The following is a 9580-nucleotide window of genomic DNA, read 5'->3' on the forward strand; positions in this document are numbered from 1 at the left end:
TCTGTGGCAGGGACCTGAGATCTGACCCATTGCCAACTCCCCACCCCCTTTTTGCTGAGTAACAAGAGAATGAACAATAGATAATACCTCAAAGAAGCCTGATGTGTATCTCCAGTGACTTCAAAATTATACATAGAAAACGTGAAAGATTTTAGAGAATTTGGTGGTTTTAATAAAAAACCTTCTAGATATTTGAACTTTAGAAAAGAGGACATAGAGAGTGAATAGCTGTTTATATAAGTTATAGTCATGAAATGGGATTTCATGTTTTGAATTGTGGGTAACATATCCTAGAGAGAAGGTTCAATACTCTAATGAAGACTCCTTGTTACAGTGATCTGGGTATGCAGAAGCATATGGAAGTACTTACAACAATTTCCAAAGACAAATGCTAATTCTGTAGGCTATTCTCTAACAGAGGGCTGGATATTGAAATAATTTTGAAAATAACTGCATAAATTTAATTTTTTGTTATAGCTTAAAAATTAGCATTTAAATTCTCAGTGTGATTAGCACTGAGAAATTGTACACATTTTATTTCATTTAACCCAATACTTTCTAGACATCTTTGACCTCAGAATCCCTCCTTGTTTGTTGCTGTTACTGCTGCTTTTACCATGTAGCATATCTTAACATTTCACATAGCTAGTGTTCCATAGAACACACTTTGGGAAACAGAGTACGATACAACAAATGTAAAAGAACTTAGGTTAAGTTGAAGATAAAGAAAATTTCTCAGATAATTAAAAGCAGATACTTTGAAGAAGAGCATGAATGGCAAAAACAGATGCATAATATTGGGAGTGTCCACTAATTCTTAAATAATAATCAGAAAGAGGATTAAGAATAACCTAACTTGAATGGGAGTCAGTCTGGAAGCACTATATGCTTTGTCCGTATGGAATGGACAACAGAGAAAGAAAGGTGAGTGGAAAGATATGCAATTCTATGGCTGAAAGGGTCCTATCCTCTAGAACAACCAACTTTATAGCCTAAGAAACTGAGGATCAGAGAAATTATATACCAATATGGAAATGGGAAATTGGAAAGAGAAAGAAAGTATGGTTCCAGGATGTCCTTTTTATATAATTGAACACTGGAAGTTGTAAGCATGAGGATAAAGGTGATGATGGATGGATGATAGATGACTAATAGATATGATTAAAAAAATGTATACTGTTTGCTGAAGAGTGTTCACAAATTATAGTCTGTAAGATCAGGTTAAATGAGGACAATGTCACAAAAGTGGAACAACAGAAAAATAAGGTCCTAAAGGAGACGTCAACCCTATAGGTATCTGCCAAAAATCTACTGAAACCTGGGTGTGTGATAACATGTTGCCTATCTTGCTGATACCTTCATGGGAAATAAAAAAGAAGTGAACTTGTTTTAGTTCACCAGGAAGAAAGGAAAAATGACTTGTTCTTTAAGAAAGTAGCTTTTTAAAATTCCAACAGGAAAAAACAGGTAAGATTGTGGAATTAGAGACCCCAAAAAAGACAAGAGGCCTTTGAAGACAAGCTTTCAACTATAAAATCATCATGATCCAGGTAAGGAATAAACTCAGACTCCAGTATGACCACATGTAAACTTATCTATAGAGGAGTATAGACCTGCAAAGAAGATGAACGAAAATAGATATAAGCTTTTTGAATAAGAGTAAATACAAATAAAGGTTATTTTAAGCTAAAAACAGTAAGTGCTAACTATACATAAGAATGCTTAGTTTTGGGGGCAGCTCGCTGGCTCTGTTGGTAGAGCCTGTGACTCTTGATCTTGGGGTTGTGAGTTTAAGTGCCACATTGGGCATAGAGCTTACTTACGAAAAAAAGAGTGCAAAGTTATTAAATGCTCACCCAGCCCTGAATAATTAAGTTGTGGGCAAAAATTGATTTTTACTTATGTAAGGTTAAACATTTTTATGTGCTTATTGGTCACTTGTATGTCTTCTTATTTGAATATTATATTCTAAATTCTTTATGTGTTTTTATATTAGAGTATTCCTTTTCTACATATTAATAAATGTTATATATAAAAGCAAATCCTTTTTGTCATTCATGTTTTTTTTACTTTTTTAATGGAGTTGTATCTTTCAAGCTGCTTTATAAATATCTTTTTCTGCCTTTGTTTATATTGCTTAGAATGGCATATCCTAATCTAATATAGGTTAGAAAAATCTAAATATCCACCTATAGTTTTTCTTTTCCATTATTACTCAGGATTTTTTTGTTTTTTAAGAACTATAATCTGGGAACCATATAAGTACATGTATTAATTTCTAGACTTTTTTGTCTAAAAAGTCAATAGTCAAAAAAATAAATAAAAATAAAAATAAAAAGTCAATAGTCTCACTTACTGGAGGACACCTTTATTTGCCTTATTTGGATTAAAATCAATGGATTAAAAGAAATAGATCTAGCTTCCAGTGTTTAAGTTTCTTAAACCACCCTTTAACTTATATTTCTCTAATTTTTGAAGTCATGAGTGAACTTTAAATTTTATTGTCCAAAATGTTGAAGCTTTTCCTTTTGCACACATGCATTTACATTTCTGTTATGTCATTTTGTTGTTGTTAGAATTGATTCTCTAAATATCATTCTAAACATCATCATTTCTCTAAACATCATTATTTCCTGGACAGTAGTAACTTTGACTCTGGTGTTCTAATAAGAACTAAAATCTGCTGGCCCCAAGGTTTAAAATTTGCTCAGGTTCCCTGTAGAAAACAGAATGAAACACTTTTTCCTTGAACTTAAATATACTCAAAGACTATTCCTTATAGTTACCAACTCTAATTGTGCACATCAGCTTTTATTAAGTCAATCCAAATTCAGAAACCATTAACAGCAGCATATTTCTTTTTATAAAAATGCAATTCTTCTAATCCTGTTTTCAAGGCCAGTTGGTTCCAGGAATACAAACTTTTCCTCCTTTCTTATTGGATTTTATTCATTGTCATGGCCTAACATTTTCCAGCTATGACTATCAAATACATTCCATTGGTTGATAATATTCCATAATCTAATTTATTCTTAGTACATGTAATTTTGTGAGATTCAACATTATTCAGTATATTTTATAAAGCACTAAATTTTGAAAAATTAATAAGAAAGAATAAACGAGGTGCCATTAATCCAAAGTTACTTTTTGAGTTCCTTTCTGGAAAAAAAAATTTTTGAGCTGAAATTTGTGTGTGGTTTCCGATGTTTGATTTGGAAAATGAAAATTTTAAAGGAAAGAATCTGGCAGATTTACTTTTTAGTGACATAACCAGGAAAAATAGTTTTAATAGTTTAAGAAAAAATAATTTGCTTTTCTTGGCTTAGAAAAATTTTAAATGGCATTATTTCTAAAATTCACATATTACTATAAAATTCATATGGCACTAGGTTGAAAGGATGCATAATTAAATGAGGTCATTTATATGGAATTGAGGCCATATTTAATCATCATGCTGCAATTTCTTTATTAATTCTTATCCTCAAACATACAATCCTGAAAAGTCATACTGTTGCAACCACAGTAAATCTTCTTTCCCATAGTTTTCTATTTTTCAACTGAATTATTTACACATGATCTCACATACAAAGTAAAAATCTCCGCCTCAGCATTAAGTAGAATATTTACTTCTTGATTAAATATTAATTATTTTTAGTTTATATGTTACTTATGTGATATTGTATATACTTTTCATAAATATATTCTGGTTTTTTTTCAGTCAACCAAACTGTCTAGGAAAACTGAAGTCCTCATAAACTGAAAAAGAAAAAAAATCATTAAATTTTAGACTTATTCAAGAATGTAAGAATTATGTACACATTCTTTTAGATGGAAGAAGAACATTCTAGAATAATTTTTATGCTTTGCTTCTCTGGTTGGATGCCAAAGTCGACAAGTGTAGATAATAGGATTTAAATGCTTATTAGTTTGTCCATGCAACAGTTGTCCTATGACTGTCCAATACATCTTTGTCTTCTCTTTATTTCAATACATGTTCATCTACATCTGACCTTACAAGTTGAACTTTTAAAAAAATATTTATTTGAAAGGCAGTGAGTGGGGGTGGGGAGAGGGCTAGCAGAGGGAGAGACCCTCAAGCTGACTCCTTGCTGAGCACAGAGCTCCACACAGGATCTGTGAACCCTGATCTCAGAACCCTGAGATTATGATCTGAACCAAAATCAGGAGTCTGTCACTCACCTGAATGAGCCTCCCAGGCACCCCTTTTCAAGTTGAAATTTTAAAATACTTAGTTATTGAAATAAATTTTACTTGCTTGGGAGAAATAATTTAAATCATCAGTGAGGAAGATTCATTTTAACCTTGATTTCCGTCACCAAACATTTTCTTTGTTTTTACATAAAATATTAAATACTTCATAACTGAATAATAAAAAGCACTTATGTGGTTTTAATTAATGATTTGTTACCTTTTGCCTTTTAATAAATAGAAAAATCTTATCAAAATAATTAAGTAGGACAAATACTTTAGCTAATGTCCATGATTTCTGCCGTAACATTTAGCTTTAACTTTCTCTTCACAAGTAAAACAAAAGAAAGAAAACAATGTATTTCTAATTATTATTGTCTGATTTTAAACAAAAATGTTAGAGGAAATTATTACACAAGACATGGAAAAACTCTTGATTTACACTCTGAATTTCCTAAGAGCGCACTCTTGTTTTACTTACCCTTCTATCTCTTAATACCAGTACAGAGCAAATGTTTATTAATGTGCTTTTTTTAAAAAGATTTTGTTTATTTATTCATGAGAGAGACACACACAGAGAGAGAGAGAGAGAGAGAGAGGTAGAGACACAGGCAGAGGGAGAAGCAGGCTTCATGCAGGGAGCCCGACGTGGAACTCCATCCCGGGTCTCCAGGATCACACCCCGGGCTGCAGGCGACGCCAAACCACTGCACCACCAGGGCTGCCCTATTAATGTGCTTTTTGAATAAACTGTTCAACTAAACTTTGAAGATTAAAAGTTTGCAAATAATTTTTTCAAGGTAGTAGTCTTTTATATCCACCGTGTTCAAAAGCTCACATCAGAAACCAACTGTAAATCATACAGGTGTTTCCTTGTGGGACTCAGTTAATGAGGTTCAGATAAATTCTATCCTTGTGATCTAGTCAGACTCATATTGACATAGTTAGCTACTCTGTCCAGGTATACTTATAGCACTTTCTTAGAGCTATTGCCCTAGCACCCATCACTTAGTATTGATTTTACTTGCATCCTATGCCTGTGGGAACAATTTTATAACCATCTCCACATACCCTTCCTCAATTGTCTCCAGAACCATACCTGGCATAAACTAGATGCTGATACTTGGCAATAGTTCAATAATTGTTTACTGAATAAGTCAATGACTTGGGTTTAAAATGCCTCCAAAAAATGGATAACCTAATCTACTAGCCTAAAATCAACCACCTGTGGAATAACATGTATTGTTATTTTTTTTATTATAAAAGTACTGCACACACACAAAAAAGTAATGCACATTAATTTTTTAAATTAGGAAAAAATAAAATGTAAATTAAAAAAATTATAACCTCCTGGGATGCCCGGGTGGCTCAGTGGCTTAGGGCCTGTCTTCCGCCCAGGGCATGATCCTGGAGACCCGGGACCAAGTCCCACATCGGGCTCCCTGCATGGAGCCTGCTTCTCCCTCCGCCTATGTCTCTGCCTCTCTCTCTCTCTCTCTCTCTCTCTCTCTCTCTCTGTCTCTTATGAATAAATCAATAAAATCTTTTTTAAAAAAGTTAAAAAAATTATAACCTCCTAACTCAGAGTTGCTATTAATCTTCTATTTTTTCTGTAAGTGTGTGTGTGTGTGTGGACTCATACTGAAAATATTGTTTGTTAATCTGATTTTTAAATGTAACATAACGAAGCATTTTTCTGAAGTCATTAAATATTCTTCAGAAACATTTGGGATGGCTGCAGAATATTCTAGAATATCGTTTGTGACTCCTTATATTTGAACATTTGCCTTATTTCCTTTTTTGCTGACACATTTTTTACAAATGAGAATAATAGCACCATTATTTGGCCAGAAAATATATTAATAAATTGTAATAAAGATATAGAAATGTCACCAAAAAAAATAAGACTAATAAATTGTGGGAGGGATTGACTCTGCTAACAAGGACTATATGCAGAGAATTTTAAAATAGAATAAAGATGTACATAATTTCAAAGAATTCGTGATGGTGAAACACATTAAGTTGACATAACCTAAAAACCTGTTTTTTTTAATGAGCAAGACATTTTGTAGATTTTTTAGTTGAATATTCAAATCAAATTTGACACCTCAGGAGAACATCAGCTCCGTTGTCAGAAATCAAAATAGTGATGTATGCTATATTTGGAAAGTAAGTAAGAGAATATAAATATATACTTTTTACTGTATTTTATTATGACAGAAATTAGTTAACTTCATGAAATATCACTGATAAGCAAAATTGTAAAATATTTGCTTTGCTACTTCTCAACCATACTTTTTTGTTAATTGGCTAGAAATATAAGTGCCAATCTAATTTTCTTAATGCTAAAGTATAGTACTTTAAAAATGATAAGTACATGGTTCAAAAGCAGATGGAATAAAGGATGTTTACAATTAATTTTTAAAACCTAGTAAAATACATTTAAAAAAACTTTCTATTTTCATAAACCAATCCCAGTTTTCAAACTTAGAGAGTTATAGATTACTTTTATTTTTATTTTTTGTATTTTCTTTTTTATTAAACTATAGTTGACATACAATGTTACATTAGTTTCAGGTATACAACATAATGACTCCATAACTACAAATTCATAGATTATTGAATAATGACACAATCGATTAATCCAGTGTTTAGCTTAAAAATCACTTAAACAACACTCTACTATTTCACCTAGAAAATTTGCTTGGTACATCCCCAAATTCAGTCAGTGTAATCTCTCTAACCATTCTTGTAGGTACTATTAAACTGCATATCTGTGAAGCAGTTTAGCAGTCCACAGCCTTGAAACAATGGAGAGAAGGCTAGCTTCTTTTGAACAGATAACACACACACACACTCAATCCGCTGCACTGTATTAGCCACACTAAAGCTATGATCATTGTAAAAAAAAGTCCTTCTGAGACTTATCTCAAAATCTTAACTTGTAGAATTCATTTTTTAATGGCAGAATGATAACTGTGGCTGTTAGGGGCTGAATTATGTCCCCCTAAAATTCATATGTTGAAGCCCTAACCCTTAGTATCCTAGAAGTTGACCATTTTTGGAGATGGGACTGTTAAGTTGAAAAGAGGCTATTAGGTAGGCCCTAATCCAATCTGCCTGGTGTCCTAATAAAAGGAAATTAAAACAACTTGGAAAGACATTAGGAGCATGCATGCCTGGAGGGATGACCATGTGAAAAGGAAGCAAGGGCACAGGTATCCGTAAGCCAAAGAGGGCTTAAAAGAAACTAGTCCTGCCAGCATGTTGATGGACTTCCAGCCTCTAGAACTGCGAGAAAATAAATTTCTGTCGCTGAATCTGTCTAATCTGCGGTATTTTGTTATGGCAGCACTAGCAAACCAAGACAGTAGCAGTAATGGGCTAGGGTAGAGTGAATATATTTTATGTATACATACAGAGCACAAAAGACAATGGTCTATTTTTTTCTGGATTGCTAGGCACAGAGTACATACAATAGTCTCTCTTTCCAATTTTTGACCTTTATAGTTCTATCAGAAAAGTGTGGGAGTGGAGTATATTACAGAAAATGTCAAGGAAAAATACTAAATTACTTAATAAGATAAAACAACCCTGAACTTAACAATTCACAGAAAATTAGAATAGACTCTTTTTAATCAAATCTATTTTGCTGTTTTTGTGTAACAATTACATTTATGAGATCAATCTTGATTAAGTTATTATAATACAAATTGGATACAATGTTATGCTTGAGGGAATGAATATTTTCAGGATTTAAAAAATGCTTTAAAGAAACCACAAATAAGGGAAACAATTTTCATGTGGTATTTTATATCTTTTGGAAGGAATACTAGCTGTTATTGTTTGTAGAATATTAGAGGTAGAAGTAGTATTAAAGACCATCTTACGAAATTGCTTCATTTTAGAGGTGAAAAAAGAAATGCTCCAAATCATAGACGTTAGTATAAGTGCCAAACCAAGAAATGAGTCAACACTGTTTTGATTACAGCAGTGGTCTGTGATTTGCATTTGGCTACACACCCCACTGTAAAAAAAAAAACATGTACTTTCAATATATGTGTTTGTATATTTATTTGTAATGTCATATATGTATAATTGTATTAATGTTTATGACTAGTATAAAATATATATAAAAATAGAAATTTAAAATGGCATTTAAAGGGGTTCCAGCTCTAGATAACATGAGGTTCATACACTTTTCCCTACTTCTACTGCTAAGTACAACTAAAAACCCTGGACCTCGTATGTTAAAGAAACATGGGGAGACTCTGAAAAGTACAGAGAAGAAGATAGTTCAACTAGAGACATTGAGAACCAACAGAATAACATGAAAGAAAGTTCTCTATGTTTTCTTTTTGCCTCACATGCCTACACTGGGTCCTAGAGAAGCCTACAATCTAGAAACACCAATTAATGCAACAAAAAGCCCTAAGACAAGTCTGCTTTCTCCAGCCAAAGGATCAGGATAGGGGAAACCTAGTAAGGCAGAAAACTTTGAGATAGTAACTGCCCTACTCCACCCTAAAACCGTGGGAAAAACTGGACACCCACGCACATCACCAAAGGCTAAGAGGGAAGCCTAGACTTGACTTCTTATCACCCCACTATAACTGGCAGCCCCCCTCTCACACACACACCACCACTACCACTACCACCACCCCACCACTCTGCTCTGGGATGATATTAAAGAAAGCCAAGTGGGGAGCCTGGACTTCCAATCCTTCCGGGTGTCAACAATCTCCAATCAGTAGGGAAAACGTGATAAACCTAGACTTCCAATCCTCTGAGCGGTAATGAGTCATCCCTTCCCCTGCTGCTAGCATGATTTCAGCAGAGGCCTGGTGGGGAGCATGAGATTCCACACCCACCCAGCAATGAGGTGATTTTCCTCACCAGAGCAACAACAGAGACTGCCAGAGGAATAGACTTCCAACTTCACCTGGCAGTAATTAGATGGCACCTCCCTTTCACTCCTTGCACAGTGTCAGAGAGGACCTGCTGAAACAGAAGATTTAAATGAGATCCAGAGTAGCCTAACACAGTATCCAAAATGTCCAGACATAATTTAAAAAAAAAATCACTGTCAAAACAAGAACCAGGAAATCCTAACTTGTATAAGAAAAGAAAATCGACAGATATCACCTCATCTCTGGAAGAAAAACAATTCAAACAACAGTGGATTTCTCATCAGAAACTGTGGAGGTTAGAAGGAAGAGCCACAATATTGTTTAAGTGTCAAGGAAAAAGACCTGCCAACATAAGATTCTATATCCAATGAAAATATCCTTTAGGGACAATGGGAAAATTAAGACATTCTCAGATAAAAGGTAACTTAAGTGAATGTGTTGTCAGCAGACCTACCCTGAAA

The sequence above is a fragment of the Canis lupus genome, chromosome 8 (assembly GCF_011100685.1).
Source record: "Canis lupus familiaris isolate Mischka breed German Shepherd chromosome 8, alternate assembly UU_Cfam_GSD_1.0, whole genome shotgun sequence".
Taxonomy (NCBI): Eukaryota; Metazoa; Chordata; class Mammalia; order Carnivora; family Canidae; genus Canis; species Canis lupus.